General features: G+C 36.0%; 1 protein-coding gene across 1 annotated transcript in view; it reads left to right on the top strand.

Annotated features, from left to right (window-relative positions):
- Positions 1-21056, top strand: part of raph1b (Ras association (RalGDS/AF-6) and pleckstrin homology domains 1b) — a 78211-nt gene that overhangs the window by 7377 nt on the left and 49778 nt on the right. Inside the window, exon 2 of the mRNA XM_073842615.1 lies at positions 16731-16795. The gene's annotated coding sequence lies outside the window, so the exon portion shown is untranslated. The remainder of the gene's footprint in view (positions 1-16730; positions 16796-21056) is intronic.

The raw sequence follows: 21056 nt of genomic DNA, 5'->3' as shown, positions 1-21056 counted from the left end.
TATCTTCACACACCTTCGGATGGAAATTTCTGACAGTCTATTTTTTCTCTAGTCTTGTGGACTTAGTCTTCCTAAGTTATACTGTGGAACTGGAACTGGAAGAAACCAGACTGTCTAATTGGATGAATTAAACATTTTAAACCACTTTTAATACTTCCTTGTAAAAATGAAATTAATTTTATACATTACATTGTTTTCAAGCTCGTACCTCTCTGTGGGTCTGTAAGATAGTGGAGAATGAGAAGGGAGTGAATTTTGCAGGCGTGTGCATAAACACTCCAGGGTCATTCAGAATGTTTGAGCTCGTAGAACATGTGAGCGCTGATAGTTGAAGGTCCTTTTATTTGTTTGCTGACTTTTCTGGCTAGGCTTGTGTGTCCCTGTAATGGAGGTAAAAGAGTCACCAGTCATCTAATCTTGTTGGTTTCATGGTTTTCCTCAGATAAAATAGTTTTCCCAGATAAAGACTAGATCTAGTCTAGACCTAAGCTAATTACACATATAGTTCAAACCTAAGTGTATTGCCATTGTGGTTTCCATTGATTTGCTGTTGATTTTCGGGGTAGGACTAGACATAGCATGTGTTTAGAAAACACATCTGAGTCTGAGGGGTTCAGATTTGAGTATGGATGACAGAGTGTGAATTTTTGGGAGGATCTGACCTTGTTAATAAAGGCTTTAACTCCCTCAAAGGATGTAAAAACAAACGGCTAGTGAGAGCCTTACAAAGTACGTTAAACAGGATTAATTACAAAAGAAACACATTTTACTCGACTGCACGTTTTCTAATATAAATAGACAATGTTTTTACTTAGAGATTTAACTGACATTTAGAATATTAAGCATTTTGTATTAATCTTAAACGTCTTATAGTATTTTGTTGATTTGTACTTTATACTTGCCATTTAAGATGACATGGCGTTAAACAAATAATAAATGAATATGCATTACGAAAGGATTATTTATGAATAGGAGAAATCGTAACACTCAGTGTGTCATTTCAAAGCTGTTGGCCCAGAAATCCTGTATTAATGTTCAAGTAATTTGTGATATGTGTTTAAAGGGATAGTTCAAAAATGAAAAATTTTGTCATCATTTACTTACCCTCATGTCATTCTAAACCCAAAAGATTTCCAGTCATCTTCAGTACACAAGTTTGGACCTTGAGTTCTGTTCTTTTGATCATATCACTTTGATAATGTCTCTTCAGAAGACTTTTTGAAGCATGAAAATTGTGGTTACATGGATTTTAATGGATAGACAAAAATGATGAGGAAATGTATTTTAAAAAAGAAATTATGGATTTGAAATTACATGAGGCTGAGTACTTGACGTAATTTTTGTTTTTCAGAGAGTTTAAGGTGCAGTTATAATACATTTGTCAGACTTTATCCCTCAGTAAAAATGGGTAATTAAAAATATATTTTATTTTCCTCAAGTGGTAGTAATTGTTCTCTCTGTGTAGCCACCATTCATTACAATTGTTCAGCAGGATCTGCACTGGCATGCTAGTCAAATTCACAACAACTCACATGGGTTATGAGTCAAGGTTTGGGTTTGTCACAGGCTTTTTCCGTACACAAGCAGGTTTATGCCCCTTGCATGGATTCCATTAAAGGTGAGTGTGCTGGGCAGTGTCTCAAACACATACACATTCCAAACCACTAGTCACCCTCCTGTTAATCTTTTGGCCACTATGGCCGTTTTATTGTGTGGCTGCTCCAAATTACTCTCCCACGTGCCAGACAGGAAACTTTAAGCCTGTTTCCAGGTCAGCCTCACTGTTTGGCTCTCAGTGGTTCTTTGTGGCCACTGTGGCCCACACACAGATTCAGGGTCAGCCAGCTTCGACAAGTGTCAGTTTCAGCAGCATACAGGAGGGACTCAGGATTGACAGAGGGAAATGTAGAAATTGTGTAGTGTGTTTAAACTAGGTATGCACAAAATAGGCTAGTTGTGACACAAGTTGCTGTGAATTAAGGTACTTAGCAGTTTTAAAGTGATAGTTCACCCAAAAATGAAAAATCTGTCATCAGTTATTCACCCTCATGTCTTTCCAAACTCATAAGACCTTTGTTGAACTCCGGAACAAATGTGTTAAACACAGAATTTCCACCATGCTTGCTTGATGTGCAGCGACCATGTAAAGTGATCATGTCTCTTCAGAAATCTTCGATTTATAAACATTTTATATCTTGAAAATTCTGGTGGATTGGGTTTTTCAAGGAACAGAAATCTCCTTTAAGGTTTCGTTAAAATATCTTCTTCTGTGTTTCGAAAATTAACGAGATTTGGAATGACATGAAGTGAGTAATTAATGACAGAATTTTCATTTTTGGCTGAATTATCTTTTTGCGAAAAGCCAAGTTTTATTTTTTCACAAAAGGAATTGTTCTTTAAAGCCATAATCAGGCTGATTTTGGGTTTGTCTGAAACTAGTTGAACACATTTCTTAGGAGTGTTCATACAAGACATGTTCTTGTGAAAAAAAACAGACAATGAAATTCTGTAATGAAAAAGAATAAAAGAAGTTCACTTCCAGAATGAAATTAATAATAAATATTAATAATTTTTTTTTAAAAACTAAATTATAAATAACTTGCTCACCCCATGTCATCTAAGATGTCGTTCATCAGTCGAAAAGAAATTAAGGTTTTTGAGGAAAAAATTCCAGGATTTTACTCCATATAGTGGACGACAATGGTGTTATATGGGTTATATGTCCAAATTGCAGTTTCAATGCAAGTTCTAATGGCTCTACATGATCCCAGTCGAGAAATAAGGGTCTTATCTAGTGAAACAATTGGTCATTTTATAAGAAAAATAAAAATGTATGTACTTTATAACCACAAATGCTCGTCTTGCACTAGCTGACCTTTATTTCTAGGCGGGGGTCATGAGGAGCCTTTTGAAGCTGCATTGAAACTGCGATTTGGACTTTCAACCCTTATATATGAAGAAAATTCCTGCAATGTTTTCCTTAAAAAACGTAATTTCTTTGCGACTGAAGACATGAACATCTTGGATGACATGGGGGTGAGTTAATAATGATAAGGAAATTTTTATTCTGTAAGTGATTCTCCTTTAATATTTTTCCCCGACTTTCAAATAGCGAAAGAACCTTCACAAACAAAAGTCAAAATAATGAAATTTTTGTGAGCAATAATCTAAATATCTTCACTCATAGGCTAGTCAGTTGTTGGATGTGACCATTCCCTACACTGTAAAAAGTTTTCACCAGTTTTTTAAACTTAAAAACTTAAGTTTAGCAGCTGCCTTAAGATTTTAAGTTAAATCAACTTAAGTCATTTCAACTCACAAGTTAAATTTATTGTAATAAGTTAAAATTATTTGTAGTTGTAAGCTGATTTAACTTAAAATTTTAAGACAGCTGCTGAACTTAGGTTTTAAGTTGAATCTGGTGAAAACTTTTTATAGTGTAGTTTACACTCTGTCTACACTCTCAAGTTCAGCTTTGGCTCACACAATTTTCCAGCTGGTTTTCCTCAAATTGTGCGCATATCAGTCCATAGAGTAGTAGACTGGCAACAGCCAGAATCAAAATCTGGAAAGACTTAAGAAGAATTATAGCAAGCAGTGTTTTCTGACAGGTTCATAAAACTGTACGGTGAGTGGTCATCGTATGGAAGATTTCAGAGCTGTAGCTGGAGTAGCTGGAATGGAGCCTCATCAAACCTCTTTCACTGTGGGAATATTACATCTGATGAAATTCCCACAGCCTGTACTTTGTACAGCATAGAGGATCTATTTATGGCTATTGACTTTATCTATGTGTTCATGACAGAATATTGAGAATTTATGGAGAATTGATTAAATTCAGATCACGGTGCAAACCTAAAGGAGGCCATATATTTATGTAATATCCATTAGAGAAAGTGAGCCTGCTCCACAGCTTTCACAGATAGGCTACTCTTCCTTTGGTCTCCACAGTCTTGTTATAAATATCACTGTGATATATCACATCAGTGGTGTCCCAGTAAAGGACAGTCGGAAGATTTGGATCCACACTTAAGCTGTTGTTAAGATATTTCTGTCAGCCTAAGTGCCATCCAGTCAATGCTAATATCTTTTGCTGTTTCATGTTGACTTTGATCATTTGTATTGATTTGTCCCTAAAACCAGATGGTTTACAATGTTTAACACAAACATCTGAGATCTTTTATTGTTAAATATTTAAAGTATTGTTTAGATTAGTGTGCACTATTCCTGATAGCTCTCTTAGTAGTAATGGTTTCCCACATTTATACCATGAAATATACATGCTCTGTATCTTGCGTTCTCCGTTTCAGGCATTTCTGCTGATTCATGTCATCTATTCTGCTGTGTGTGTGTGTGTGTGTGTGTGTGTGTGTGTGTGTGTGTGTGTGTGTGTGTGTGTGTGTGTGTGTGTGTGTGTGTGTGTGTGTGTGTGTGTGTGTGTGTGTGTGTGTGTGTGTGTGTGTGTGTGTGTGTGTGTGTGTGTGTGTGTGTGTGTTTTAGTTGATGCTAGTTAATCAATAACCTAGCATTAGGACATCCCTGGAGAACATCAGAATAAGAGAGAAGTTCACTCTTTTACTCTTAGCTCTCAAAAATCCATTATCTAGTATTAGTACCCGTTTCTGTCCATTTTCCGTCGGATGGGCTGATGGGACCTGACAAACTGTCAACATTCAGCTCAGTTTCTTGCATTGCTTTGGTTTTTAAACTTGCAGTATATGTTAAATTTAAATAAGTTTACCATTATTAACTTTTTTACTTTGCTTGCTGTCTAAAAATGATTTTTCAAAGTTTAAAATAAAGATTATTAGAGTTTGTTTTACAAGAAAGTGCAATTTCAGTTTTTCCACTTCCAAATTTGCTAGCAATTTCTTGAAAATTGAGTAAGAAATTGTTTTAAAGTAAATCCTACACCATTTTTTTCAGTGTATAACAGTTTCTTTCACAAGTGATTTTTTTTATAAATCAAGTCCAGATGATCACCAAAGATCAAGTGTAAATAGTATCATTCAGCAAAATTAACACGTCTTTATTTAAGTAATTTAGATAATTTGAGCAGAGTAACATTTAAAATGTTATATTTATTTCAAAAACCCATATTTCCCCAACATATCAGTCAAAGACAAATAGTAGAAACCATTGATTAATTCACCACTTAACTGTCCAAAAAATTGTGAATGAAAGGGATTTTGCATATGCACACTGTAAACCCTAATAAGTTCAGACTACTCAAATGATTTGAGGAAAGTGATTCCCTCAGTTCGTTTGAGTAATGGGAATATGACAACTTGATTTATTGAGTTGACCGAATGTGGTCCCTTCATTGAATTAACTTAAATGTTTAAGTACAGACAATTTAAAAGGGCTAACAGACTAAACTTCCTAAATTTTCAGCTTATATATTCTTATATATAAATTCTACTTGTATTAAATAATTTATAAATCATTAAAACAGGGTTTTTTTTCCACATCAACCACTTTATTAGGCTTATACTGCATTTACATTACTTATAACAGTAAGCTCACATTTATAAAATTCGTGAACAAAATCATGAGCTCCTTTTTAAAAGTAAACTCATATTTTTGTCTGTAAGCCCACATTGTCATATTTTTAAGACATATGTACAACAAAATAGCTAATTTTTAACAGTAAGCTCACATTTCCAGAAAGACATGAACAACAGCATCATGAGCTCACATTTTTTAAAGTACATTCACATTTTTTAACAGTAAACTCCTATTTTTGACTGTAAACTCACATTTAATATCACATTTTTAAACAAAACAGCTCATTTTTAATAGTAAGCTTACATTTTTAAAAGACATGAACAACAACATAAGCATTTTTTTTAACAGTTAACTGTTTTTAAATGTAAACCTATTATTATTATTTTTTTTTTTTCACATTTTTACAAGACACATTTGAGATATACCAGTTCCTTGGAGTGTGTGTTATACAAAAAAAAAAAAAGGTGTTTCTTCTCTGTTGGTGAAAGTCTTACTGACTGTTAACATAAACATGTTTTTAATTTCCAATGTAAAGGTCATTTTCATTTTTTTTTTTTCTCAGCTGACAAGAAAAGCACAAAAACTGTAACATATAAATTTGTCCAAACAGAAGGCACATTGATTCAGGAAGGTCACTTAGATTGTCCATCACCACTTTTTCAAGAGTTGAGAGGCTGAAGAGTAGTCCCATCTTCAACTATTACAATCCCCAATGACAACAGCAAGATTTGAGCTGTGATCATCAGACATCTATTAAAGATGAAAAAACATTATCAAATTAAAGTTGATTCACATGCATGCAAGCTCATGTAGATTTCAAACAGTGCAACTTAATCTTAAGGAACAGTTCACCCAAAAATGCAAATTCTGTCATTACTCACTCTCATGTCATTCCACACCCCTAACACCTTTGTTCTTCTTCCAAACAAAAATTAAGATATTTTTTAAGGAAACCCAAGAGATTTCTGTTTCTCCAGAGATCCAATGTAACATTTTCAAGGTCTAGAAAAAAAAAATCCATGTGACTTCAGTGGTTTAAACTCAATTTTATGAAGCAGCGCGAGTGTTTAGTGCAAAAAAATGTAATTTACCACTTACAAAATAAAATTATTCAAGGCCTGATCACATTTCAGATCTTGCGTGAACACAAAACACATGCACTGTGATGCTCTCGTGAACATGCATTGGGGATCTGTATTTTTAATAGTTTTTATAGTTTGTTTCATGCAAACCTAAGCATGTGCGTTGTTTAATAAAATTGAGGTTAAATCACTGGAACCACATGTCTTTCTTACCTTTTCTTGTCCCTCTATGGCAGGGGTGGGGAACCTTGATCCTCGAGGGCCGGTGTCCCTGCAGAGTTTAGCTCCAACCCTGAAAAAAAAATTACCAACCTGTATCCTGAAGACCTTGATTAGCTTGTTCAGGTGTGCTTGATTAGGGTTGGAGCTAAACTCTGCAGGGACACCGGCCCTCGAGGATCAAGGTTCCCCACCCCTGCTCTATGGAGAAATGGAAAACTCTTGAAAATTATTTTAAAAATCTTGATTTGTGTTCCAAAGAGGAACGTAAGTCTTACGAATATGGAATGACACGAGGGTAACTACTGACAAAATTCAAATTTTTGAGTGAAATAACCCTTTAGATTCAAATTTATATAATGAGTGTGAGTGATCTAATGTGTGCTTGTCTTTTTGACATTATTTTCTACATGGAATACTTACCAAACATGTCTTGAAGAAATCTCCAAACATCTCCAAACACGAGAGGTAGTCGTTGGAGCACAAGAGTTTGGTCCTCAGTCGGCTCTGACAACTTATGTGTGAAAACAAAAAAACAATTATATTAAATCTAACCACTGGCTAGTACTACTTTTTTTATGAAATTCATAACAGCATTTAAATCAGGGGTGTCAATTCTTGGAGGGACAGAGCCCTGCAGAGTTTAGATGCAATCCTAATTAAACACACCTGATCCAACTAAGTTAACGTTGTTACAACATTTTTGCACATCTTTCCCGACAGTAAAAAGTCAACAAATCGCTCACAGGGACATGTAAAACAGACAAAGCTCTGCTAATGGTAACTTGATTAAAAACAAAATGCAGATAGGATTGAATACATTTTATAAAATCTATTAAAAACGAATAATTAATATTATGCACCAAGAACACATTACATGAACAGAATTATTAATTAAAAATATAGGCCTATCTCTGTAAATGTGTCACAATTTCGCTAATTTTTAGCTTCGCATTGTTCTCCTCATAAAACCTTTAGTAAACCTGCATTAATAGCCACACGGATGCAATATACTGTTACACACGTATTTTCATTCTCAACTGTTTATGACCATTTAAGACATAACTGACAAGGGTTTACGTGAATAGAGTCTGGGAACGTGACGTCAGCAACGCAATGCATGTTGGGAATTTAGGTAACGGAGCTGCGGTGAACACTGTGTTTGATTGTGATCGTGAAGTTTTAGTCTACTTTATTCTGCATAAATAATAATTTTTGGTGAACTATTGTTGTGTTGTTAATTGCCACAATCTCACCGATTACCAGCATGTACGCCGACTGTCAAATATTTGATTTTCCAGCTTTCCAGCTTGGACAATCACCGTGGATCCCAAGTGTCCGAGTTAACAAAACGGCGTTGCATGGCGTGGGTACAAGCAGTTAGACGGAAAAGCATTAGTTGACTAATATGTGCCCCATCGTTGTTATGAAACCATGAATTAAGAAATTAATGCTGTCAAATCAGTTGCTCTCAAGGAATGTCATCCAACATAAACTTTTCTGTGTAAATATGTTCATGTATTGCGTGTATTTATATGTATATACACATGTACATATATAAAATTTAAATAATTTATATATACACTAGTTAACATTTGAAGTGGATCGAAAGCTTTCATCAAAGTTGTCATAATAAAATCATGTCTTAGGACTTTAACTTTTTTGATCCACTTCGAATGTTGACTACTAATATATATATACACTGTAGATATAGATATAACACGTATAAAATATACACATGTATGTGTACTTATACATACACAAACAATGTTTTCCAGCCTTCAGTTATGCCGCGTTCCAGGCAACCCGTTACCCGTGTTTTTCCAGCCTTCTACCGGTGAAAGTGCACTGGAGCGGCAGTCAAACCTGTCATTTCCCATCTGTGAACTCGTACTAACGTTAGATCAACGTACTCCCAGTTCCGAGCTCTGATATACGGTGCGTTGTTTATGCAAGTGGTACATGGTGGAAAAATAGACTTTAGGACAATATAACGTTGCATTCAAATTAATAATAATAAATGCGCTCAGACAGTTTGGCACGACTTGCCTGGAACGCGTGACTGGTGGTTTGAAGTCGTGATTTACGGGCTTTAAAATCTGCCTGGAACGCAGCATTAAACATGCATTATCTGTTTTGCATATTGCATGCCACGTTGCAGCAATAAATTGAAAAAACACGAACATTTCTATATCCCTTTATTTGTGGATAACACACTGAGGTAAATGTGCACAGTTCACAGTAACATAAGAATCAACTAAATTGAAAAGTTCAGTTCCACTACTACTATAGTGCAAACACAACAGGTGTAAGATGCAACAGTGCTGTAAACTTTAAGTCTCAAGAACACAGGTAACAATGCAGTAGGTAAAACGGCAAATAACACTACAAACAAAGTAGGAAAACACCACCTGGGAATGTTACGTGCGGTAAGGCGGTAACTCATTTAGATCGTCCACCACTCTATATGCTCGTAAGGATCGAGCCGTTGATTATTTTTAGTTTTTCTAAATACCTCAGCTTTGACACTTCATTACGCTTTTCTCGGTATGGAAGATTTAGCTTTTCCTTGGATCTGTGCATTGTTTTTTTTTCTTTTTAATAGTATAATACTGCATGTTGTAATACTGACGGCTGACGACGTTACATAAAACATGGCGGCAACTACCCATAATTCTACGCGCAGTGACGTAGTTGGCCAAGCTCTATAATCACCAAGCGCCTCATTTTGAAATATTTTTGCGTGCATTTGACCGTTTATGCGCGCACCTTGAGGTAAAAGCGAACTTTAACGGTACATGTCCGTGTTCTGTTCCCTCAATAAGCGCATACACAACAGCGCAAGTTCTCATTCTCGCTTTTAAAAACACAACATCAAAGAAACATTAATAAATTAAGCAAGTCAAAACGTACAGGCGTGTTAAACATTAATTTACCAGCGTAATCCATGGGCCTCCGTCACGACCGACTCCATCCCTGTCCCCGCCTGCTTCACGACCGCCTGCCTGCAAGTGCCGCTGGGGGAGGAAAAAAAGTTAAGCGGGAAATTCAAATGTTCTTATAGAAATTTAGAAACTCCGGCATATTTATAAGTACAAAATACTCCAAAAATAAAACGGAACCAAGCAAAATTTACACTTATATTTTACCATTAACCTACCTGTGTAACTTCACTCTAATGAATCTTTCACGACGGCTTTCTTCCCGCCTGCTTTACCGCCAGCTTACTTGTGCTGCTACTGGAGCAAAACAAAAAATAACATTGGAATAACGTGTAAATCAATTAAAAAAAATGTATATGAGCGTTTAAATCTCTACTTACTGATTTAACTTTTGTCTTTCTTGTGTCAGATGGTTTCTGCTAGTGCGTCTGTCCTGCTGGTTCTTCAGCAAAATTCAGCATGACGAGAAAAAATACCGTCTTGTGTCATATAACTTATATCGACCAATCAGCGCGGTTGTCAAAGCAGAATTTCAAGTGCGACCAATCATTTAAAATAGACATTGTGAATCTTTCAAATTAATTAAAATGTTGAGTTCAGATAACTTAAAATATTAATTAAAAAGTTTTTTGCTGCCAAATGAGTAAGTTAACCACACCTTCTTTAAGTTTTGATGCCAAAACTTGGTATTTTAAGTAATGTCAAGTTATATTAACTTAATTTCTTTATTAATGACAACAGTGGGGTTTACAGTGCATGGTCACGAAAACAATAAATGAATCACTCTCTGAGACAAATTGTTACTTCCAAGTCATATGAAGGAGTCATTTTAAAATTAATAAATCATTCATGAGCATCACATCCCTAAGTAATACAAACATGAATGACCATTAGATTACAGCAGCAGATTAGCAAACTAGATTAAAAAATATCTGTGATGTATGCAAGTTTTTACTTTTAATTCTGTGTTTGTGTTCCCCATGTGCTTTGATGCATGATCAAGAAATCTGTTTCTTAGTGAGACAAGTATGGACAGAAGAACTTTGTGCTAATGAATTAACTCTGACTAACACATTCTTTTCATCTTTAATTGAGAGCTTGTGCATCTGGGTCTGTTTGCCTGGAGAGGAAAAAAAGAAATGCAATTTTGGATTAGTTCAAGCTTGTAATTTGTCTGTACCAGTCAGCGTGGGACACAGTCTCAGTTTCAAGCTTCAACCTAATGCTGTCTGTCCCTATGTATGGACACTGTATGGTCTGTCCACTCAGCAACAATAGCCAGTTCATGGTAAAGTCTCTCTACTGGGGTTTTCCTCTGACATCATCTCCACTGTTTTGGCTTCTGTTCTGTGCTCCCTCACTCCCCATTTCCTGTTCATGCAGGAAATCTCTACATAGTCTTCCGTTGGGTTGTGCCCATGGCAGGAAATGCTAATGGACACACCTGCTGGTCATCTCTCTTTCTCTTTCTGTTTATCGTATATGACTAAACTCATCTTTGTGGCACTTTCATTATACTAAGTCACATTTACATCTATAGCACCACATACAACCTTCTTCAACGCGGAAAGCTTATGGGTGGGACTTACGGTCTATTAGCCGCTATAGGAAATAACAGGAATAATAACAATGTGCAGTAAACAGTAAAACTTTTTGCACTACAAATCAGTGTGTTCCTAATTAAGATGATACATTAAAATAATATGGTAAGACATGCCAATTAGCAGTATCAAGCCACAAAACAAGCTGTTTTGTACAGCTGAAAAAAGCTGGATGTGGATGAGACCGGAAGCCAAGCCAATAAAATTTACAAATAGACGCACCCACTCTTAGGTGGAAAAAAAAAAAAGGTGGATACAAATTGTTTCAAAGCAGCTTCACAGAGATGAACAGGAGAACATCAGATTCAATTATGCAAACTCAGCTATGGAGACAGCTCTTAAAGACAATAGTGTCATTATATAGATCAAGTCAGTTGAGTATGAGTTTAGATCAATAACAGTGTGAAGTTCATCAGTTTAGAAGTTCTCCAAAAGGTAGATATTGGTCTTTCATTACCACATAGATGATATATGTCATTTAAGCCAAAATAAACTGAAAAACTGAAGCCATTTCCTATCAAGCAGAAAGCCAGGCCATATGATACCTGGGTGGTTATTTCTTAGCTTTTTACCACTTGGTTGGGTTAAAGATTATTTTGTCCCAATTCTACTAGCAAACTCACTCTCACAAACATATCTAAACACACACATGGCAACAGTGTGTCACAGCTACATTTGTAAAACATCCGGTACATCAAGTACACATTTTGGCGACTGAAAATAATTGGCGAAAATGCCAAAATAGTTTGTTTATTGATCTGTTGTTTATTCATATTTTTTTTTTATGTGTTTTGACGTGTTGTGTCTGTTTCATGCACATAACATGGATAAACTACAACAGGTAAAAACATCAGAACTGCAAATGAACATCAGTGTGCCCAAAAATAATAATAATGATAAAGTAGCAATAAGTGAAATTTGTTGTGAAATGGCAGCTGCTTATTAAAGAACTTTACTACGACTGGTTTAATTCATCATCTGAGAGCATGATACACTGGACCTGAACAGCAATACAAGTTCAGTTACCCAAATATTATATTACCAACGTATATTTTTCGGTTCTGGTTTTTGGAAATAAAAGTGTTAAAGTGTAAGGAAATAAAAGTGTTAAAGTGTAAGGAAAACACTACAAGATTTTTCTCCATATAGTGGACTTCAATGGTGCTCAATGGATTGAATGTTAAAAATGCAGTTTCAGTGCATCTCCAAAGGTCTCTACACAATCCCAGCCGAGGAAGAAGGGCTGCCTACTCTGTGCACTCCGGTTCAATACAGTAAGGTTATGTCGAAAAACTTCCGTATAATTTTCTTCTCCAACATCAGAATCGTCCAGCATTGCTGTAGAAGTGCCGACCCAGTGAACATGCAAAGAATGTCTGCAGTGACGTAGGACGATTTTGAAGTTGGAGGAGAAAATTATATAGAAGTTTTTCGACATACCCTTACTGTATTGAACCGGAGTGCACAGAGTACGCAGCCCTTCTTCCTTGGCTGGGATTGTGTAGAGCCCTTTGGAGATTCACTGAAACTGCATTTTTAACATTCAATCCATTGAGCACCATTGAAGTCCACTATATGGAGAAAAGTCTTGTAATGTTTCCCTTATGAACATCTTGGATGACATGGGGGTGAGTAAATCATCAGGATTTTTTTATTTATTTTGGAAGTGGAGTAATCCTTTAAAAGGATAGTTCACCCCAAAATTAAAAATCGGTCATTAATTACTTACCCTCTTGTCGTTCCAAACCCGTAAGATGCTTTTTCATCTTCTGAACACAAGTTAATATATTTGTGATGAAATCTGAGAGCTTTCAAACCCTGCATAGACAGCAATGTAACTACCACGTTTAAGGGCTGGAGAGAGGTAGTAAGGACATTGATACATAAAAATGGTGTACATAAAAATGAGTTAAATACATTTTGTGACGTCTGATTGTTCATATTACCATGGGCAAGTTGTTTTTGTTTTATTTAAAGATAAAACTGTATCCTACCCATGTGTTTGACACTAAGGCTTCTTACCATTTTTGTTACCATGGTAACTGAAGTCACATGATCGGGGGTTTTTATACTGACTCACTGTCCATACACTCCCACACCTTCCTTAATTTTTAACAACTTTTATAAAGACAGCATTTAATCAGGGAGCTGTTTTTCAGCACCGTTGGTGGAATGTGTTGTTCAGGATGTCTAACACACATGAGTCACACCCCCAGTGTCTAAAGAAAGCTCTAATAACGGAGTCTTTTGCAAGAACACCACATGGTCGGCAAGTCGGTGAGCCACGGCTTTGTCATGCGCCACACACGCAGCGTCTCATGCTGCCATGTGGACAGACGGTCGGCACAGTTGTGCCTCAGTGTGCAGCTGTGATCTGCTTTGCTCAATGGGACACACACCCCTTTTCATACTCTTTACTTTTGTCTCTCATCAGCTGAGTTGTGTGTGCGTGTGTACACCAAGGTTTTGGGGGCGTATAACAGATTGTGTGTTGTGACTTTCTTGATTAAGAGGAAAGAGCACAACTGAGTTATGCACTTTGAAGGGGATTATATTGGTTGTGAGTCATTGTTGTCTGGAAAAATATTTGTTTGTTCAAAATGCCTGTTTGGGTTTAATTAAAGTAACCCTCTTTCTCTTTATCCTTTCTGTGCAATAAGTAGCATGTGGTGGACTATTGAAATGATGGGGCAAATCCCCCGCTCAGAGTTTGAGGTTTTCAGTCCAATTTAAACTCAGGTTTCAAGTTTCTTTTGATGTGTGTACACATTGTCAGTGTTAAAGGCACAATATATACGTTTTCACCACTAAAAGGCGCATATTAAAAAAAAAAAAAAAAAAAGATGTTGGAAATCATGGGAGTTGTTGTCTTCATCCCCACAGCCGATGCAATCCATCTGGACTTGGGCATAAATCATGTCCATGGATGAGCTAATGTACTATTTGCTGGAGCAATTGCTAATTGAAGGATGAGTGCAATATAGGGATGCTCATATTGACCGTTTAACCGTTAACCGACAGTAAGAATTTTAACCGATTATTACTATCAGTTAAACGGTTTAAAAGGGTTTTTTTCTATTCTTTTTTTTTACGCTTGCTGCATGGTGAAAGAAATAATGCTATTTGTAAGTTATCTGTTTACTCACGGGCGCATGTCAACACGTGCAGTGTGGCTGTACAGACATATTTCGCTTCACCTTTACTTAGTAAACAGATGTAGTATATGCAACTCAATGGCAAGTGGCGTTATTGGGTTATTAGAGAGTGAATCCGTGAGTGAATGTACGTTATTCAAATTCTGAATGAATTATAGTCTAGAAAGTGTGCAATAGGTGCTCCCGTTACAGTCACTGGAAAGCTATCACTCATCCTAGAGTAGTTCATCGCAATCTCATAAAGTTATTAAAAAGTAATAAAATAACCTTTACACTGCACAATTAATCTCTTATTTATATAATGCCAACACCATAGATATATATATATATACGTATATATATCTATGGCCAACACTTTCTTTGTTTTAATAAGAGAGTTCGCGAAAGTGTAGAAATCAGCAAAACTGAAACCGGCACTTTGGTTGGTGAGTGGATTGAAACATAGCCTCCTCTGATTGGCCACAGTGATAATCGAATCAACATACATGTCTGTGATTGGCTATTGCTGAACGCTGTAAAACACGCGCTTCTCCACACGCATATGACAGTGGATGGAAGTCCCGAATCGCAAATTGAAAGGGTTTTTGTGATGGTGTTTTTTTCGCGGATCTAAGAGTTAACTGGCAGCGGTCCTGCCTATCCGTACAGCATGTGGACATGTTAAAAACTAGGCACACTGAGGTATTGGCTGGCCTGCTATATATTTTTATGTCCGACGAGAAGAATAAGACCGGTACAGTTCTTCAAAGCGCATAAAAGGATTCAGTGTGTTTTAGTTTTGTCATCTTAATTAGGTAGTTATTTAATTTATACATATTTAGTGTAACGTTAGGCCTATTTATATTATTCTTTTTTTTTCATTCAGATTTTCTCTGTTCTCAGAACCGCTGCTGATGCGTGATAATTTAAATATATGTCAATACAGTTTTTGTTGTTGCTCTGTATGCTGCTGTTTGCACGTTAAAATAAAACATTTGCTTGTATTTTTAATGTATCATCACAGATGCACGTGCATTCTATTTTTATTTTAAACTAATTTATTATTCTAATTTTAGCTGTTAACGGTTAATGTTCGAATAACGAGCAGCGGTTGTCGGTCAGGAAAATTAACCGAAATGAGCATCCCTAGTGCAATACATGGCTCAAAAGCAGCAGAGCTTTTATTATTCCACAGTCAACTCCTTCCGCTTCTTCTGGTCATGCGTATGTAGGAAAAGCAGTGCTGTTTTATCATACTAGATACATTGATTGTTCTGTTATAATAAATGCATAACATATTAAATTAAACATATTAATTTACTACTATTTTATATCTTTCTTGTTTGTGTGTGTTGTGCATCTACATTTTTCTGGTAAATAAATTCTGGTAAAATATTTCTGGTACATATTCCTTAAAAATAATGTTTTAATAATAATTTTATTTGTAGTACTATCATTACATTGAGTAATATATTTCTGTCACAATTTCTTCAAGTTAAAGTGAACTTTAAGGGGTTGCTGTGAAGACCTTTACATGTCTGTTTGTATATGATATGACGATAGTTTTTCTCAAAAGAAACAGTAAAATGCTCATGAGGTGAGTCTCAGAGCAGTTCTAGAGATTACATCATGTGTTTATGTCCTCATATATTCAGGCGAGCGTCACACGTGTTTAAGTATGCACCATTCATTCACACAATAGTATTTTTGCAGCTGAATATTCACAGCTGCTAGTCCATGTCGCATTTTGATTTAAGTGTATGTACTTTTGATTTATTCATTCAAAATTTGGCAAATTCCGTGACATCCTGTGTTATATAGTAAATTTCATTTTTATGCCTGGATTCCACAATTCTGTCTGTGTTTTCCACATTGCAGAAATCATAGGGGCCCTATTAATGTGGGGAAAAAATATTTTGGGAAGCTTGTACAGTATTTGTTACTACTAGCTGCTGATTGCCTATTATGATAAACCAGTGGTTTGATTGCTTTATACACTGTCCAGTTACAAATTTTATTATGTTTGTTTGTAGTGATTTCTGTCCTGGTCAGTTTTTTTGGTTGCGGTAATATAGCAGTATAGCTAAACTTTGTTTACAGTACATTAGTCTTTCCCTGCTTTTAACCCTCAGCATTTAGGTCAATATGATAACATAGTAGTTGCATGTTACTCCTCACTAGTGTTTACATTTTTGATCTGATGCACACACAAGCTAAAATTTTCATCTCTTCTTCTTTCTACAGGCTCAAGTTAAGCTCTATTTGGAGATTTTGAACTGACTGAAAGAGAAAAAAACAATATACCAAAGGTAGGTCATTCTTTTACACCCAGACAACATTTTCGGGTCTGGACCCTTTTACAGGCATTGTTTAGAAATGCTGATGTGCCTTCTTGTGATATACATTTTTGTCTACATGCACAATAACATTGAATTAATCAAATATTGCACAGCAATAGTGAGCTTGACAAAATGGAAAATGCTCTGAGGGGAGTGAAATGTCTTGTTCAACATTTGCATGACAGATAATGTCTGCAGGAAGCTGGCTGACTGTTTTTTTTTTTTTCTGCCGCCTTTTTATCCCCAAGCTAACAGGAAAAATGTCTCGACAAAGATGTCCATTGTATACAATACATGTGCTTTCAGAGTAACCATTGGAAGTGCAGCAATGTCTGAGACGAAGAAAGGATAGGAAGTGAGGTTGGAAAGAATGATGGAGGTTTGGGGGAGACAGTGGGTGATGGTTTAGGATTCTGACACCACAGCTGGATTTTTGAGAATAATGCCAGGAATGAGCGCAACCATTTGAAGCCTTGGAGGATCTAGACAGCTCAGTGTTAAACATGGTGAATAAACTGGAATGTCTCTGGAAATTAGTGTTTGTGTGTGTATGTTTGCATTTACTGTAACGATTTGTTTTCCCAGCTGCTAAAATATGACCATGCTCTCTCTGAAGACTGAACTCCAGTCTTGACCCACTTAAAATGGACAGAAAGTGGATCCAAATAGGAAATACACTTTTACACCTGCATTAGACTTGCACCTGTGCTTACAACTTCTTCAAAACAAGTTAAAATAAAGACTCATTTCCAAATACATAATTTTTATTTTCCTAACAATTCATAAATGGGTCAAGGACATGACACATTCCTTTTTCTCCTAAATATAATCTATTCTAAAACGCACAAAAAATGCGGTTCTTGGATTTACTACTTTACTAATTTCTGAACAAAACAAAAAATTACATATTGATATTTTCTTTCCCTTAAGCTATTAATTAATTGTCAATTAAATTAACTAATTTAGTGTAACCAATATGTCTATTAAAACATCAGAGAATTTGAGCTTTTCTTTTGGATGACAACTAACCAATATAAGCTCAGTTCAGGAGAAATGTTGTAAAATGTTGTACGGGGCAATGTTCCCAAAACTATTATTATTTACTTAAATGCTTTGGATCTGAATGTTGCAATGAATACTATTTTTGCAAGCTACAGTAGTGTGTTGAATCCTCAACAATCTGCTGATAACAGGCTATGTATTTCATGTTCCCTATCCACGGCCTGCAACCATTGTAAAATGCTTTTGTAGAGTTCACACTAAAAATAGTTTTAAAAATAACCTAAAGTATGTCCAGTCATGCTCAGATGTTAAGACTCAGTGACATGAGGCTCTCAGTTGACTTTGCTGTGTTAAATCCAGGTTCTCACTTGCTGTCTCACCTTTGGTGTCTAGATAAACTGGGTTGATGTGTTTGGGATTACTTTTGGTCACAAACGTAACAAGTAACCTTCTTTTCAATGCTGTAACCAAACCAGCTGCCAGCTTAAAGTCAAAGGTCTTGAGCTGACGTCGAGTGCGACAATGTGCCGCCCAGGCTTCAGCTACACGTTTGTTTTTTGGGGGGGTGGATGTGGCATTCCCAGCTGCTGGAGACAAGAAGGGTTTGAGACTTTTGTCATGTCTGTGTGTCCAGCCTGATACGCAACAGGCCCTCACAAAGTTAGCAGTTGGCCAGTGCCACACAGTCCATAGAGGAACAATATTTTAAATAGTCAAATGCTTATCATTGTCTGTGGAAGCACTATGCAAGAGGGTTGCACGCAAGATGCAAGGTGTGGAATACAGGAAATGTGTATCTGGTGTGCCATAGACATATGTTTTTTGACCAATCAAATTCACTTGCTTGTCATTCTTACAAAGCATATACACAAATAAAAAGTACAGTTGAGGTCAAACGTTTACATACACCTTGCAGAATCTGCAAAATGTTAATTATTTTACGAAAATAAGAGGGATTGTACAAAATGCATGTTATTTTGTATTTAGTACTGACCTGAGTAAGATGTTTCACATAAAAGATGTTTACATATAGTCCACAAAAGAAAATAATAGTTGAATTTATAAAAATGACCCAGTTCAAAAGTTTACATACACTTGATTCTTAATACTGTGTTGTTGCCTGAATGATCCACAGCTTTTTGTTGTTGTTGTTGTTGTTGTTTTTGGTGATAGTTGTTCATGAGTCCCTTGTTTGTCCTGAACAGTAAAACTGCCTGTTGTTCTTCAAAAATATCCATCAGGTGCCACAAATTCTTTAGTTTTTCAGCATTTTTTTTTTTTTTTTTTTTTTTGTATTTGAACCCTTTCCAACAATGACTGTATGATTTTGAGATCCATTTTTTTTCACTGAGGACAACTGAGGGACTATTACAAAAGGTTCAAATGCTAACTGATACTTTAGAATGAAAAACAGCGCATTAAGAGCCAGGGGTGTAAACTTTTGAACAAAATGAAGACGTGTACATTTTTCTTATTTTGCCTAAATATCACTTTTTTTTCATTTAGTACTGCCCTATAGATGCTCCAAAAGATACGTACAGGTTTCCCAGAAGACAAAATAAGTTAAATTTACTAGGGGTGGGGGGAAAAAATCAATGAACATATGAATCGCGATTCAGTCTTTTAGCAATTTGCATCAATTCACAAATTTCAAAAGTCTTTTTTATAGGTAATAATAATAACACTATGTTGTCGGAACAAAACAGCAACAGCAATGGAGGAAAAACAAATACATCCTGCCCGATTTTTAATTGAATCGTGACCCTAAGAATCGATATGAATCGAAACATGAGGCACTGAAATGTTCCCACCCCAAAAATTTACCCTGAAACTTCAAAAAGTTTCACCCCTGGCTCTTAATGCATTGTTTTTCCTTCTGGAGCATAAGTGAGCATTTAAACCTGTTGTAATAGTTGCATATGAGTCCCTCAGTTGTCCTTAGTGTGAAAAGACGGATCTCAAAATCATACAGTCATTGTTGAAACGGTTTCAAATACACAAAAGATACTGGAAAACCAAAGAATTTGTAAGACCTGAAGGATTTTTCTGAAGAACAGGCAGCAGTTTAACTGTTCAGGACAAACAAGGGACTCATGAACAACTATAACACTATTTTGTGGGCATTAAATAATGGCGCAAATACCAGTAACTTGATGAGCGCAAATGTTAGTAAAACGTGTTGCGTGATTCATTTAAATACTCTAGTCCTATAAATTTTGCGTCTTAAAGGGAAACCCCTGTAAATGCATATTTAATAAGGTCGGGTGCAAAAACAACTGTCCACGCCTTTTGTGAATCCTGACAGTTCTATTTCAAAAGGTGGTTTATGCTGACGTAAGCTGTTAGTAAAACTGACCCTAGGAGTTTAGTCGAGACTGGATGTATATGGAACCATCTTTTTATTAAAGGGCAACCTTATGAGTCATCATTTCTAACATAATGTGTCTTTGGAGTTTGTTTTTTTGTTTAAAAAAACATCTCTCCAGTGCAAACTGGTAGGAAACCTTTGAGTTGACAGTTGAACGCCTTTGAACTGCAGTTGGTCCATGACAGTTACGAACATAATAGGTTGTTGTGCTCTGGGGATCCATGTTCCTTGACGTGGAAATCTTTTGAGGTGCATTTGTTCACTCAGTCTGTTGAAGTTAGACACAAGTGAAAAACACGAATTCGCTAGAATGCCACATAACAGAGCGGGTGAAAACATCCAAATCTATGTTATCAGATTTTTTCTTAACTGTGCTTATTTTATCGTGTTACTGATAACATTTACATGCTGTACTCATCTAAACATGGCTCTCAATAGCAAGGGTGGCATCGAAATTTTCAAAAAGTGTGCTGTTGAGCAGCTATTTCGAAATGTTTACCCCTTGAGTTTTAGAACAAAAAACTTTCCAGTGAGTATATGGGGGCCTTAAAGGATTAGTTCACTTTCAGTATAAAAATTTCCTGTTAATTTACTCACCCCCATGTCATCAAAGATGTTCATGTCTTTCTTTCTTCCGTTGCAAAGAAATTAAGTTTTTTGAGGAAAACGTTCCAGGTTCCAGGCATTTTTCTCCATATAGTTGATTTCTATGTTGGTTCCCAATGTTTTGAACTTCCAAATTGCAGGTTCAATGCAGCTTCAAGGGCTCCATGCAATCCCAGCCAAGGAATAAGGGTCTTATCTAGCAAACGATTATTTATTTTCTTAATAAAAAAAGAAAATTCTATACTTTTTAACCAC

This window comes from Garra rufa, chromosome 6 (genome assembly GCF_049309525.1).
Source record: "Garra rufa chromosome 6, GarRuf1.0, whole genome shotgun sequence".
Classification (NCBI taxonomy): domain Eukaryota; kingdom Metazoa; phylum Chordata; class Actinopteri; order Cypriniformes; family Cyprinidae; genus Garra; species Garra rufa.
Note: the sequence above shows the minus strand (reverse complement) of the source record. Positions and strands in the feature narration are given on the sequence as shown.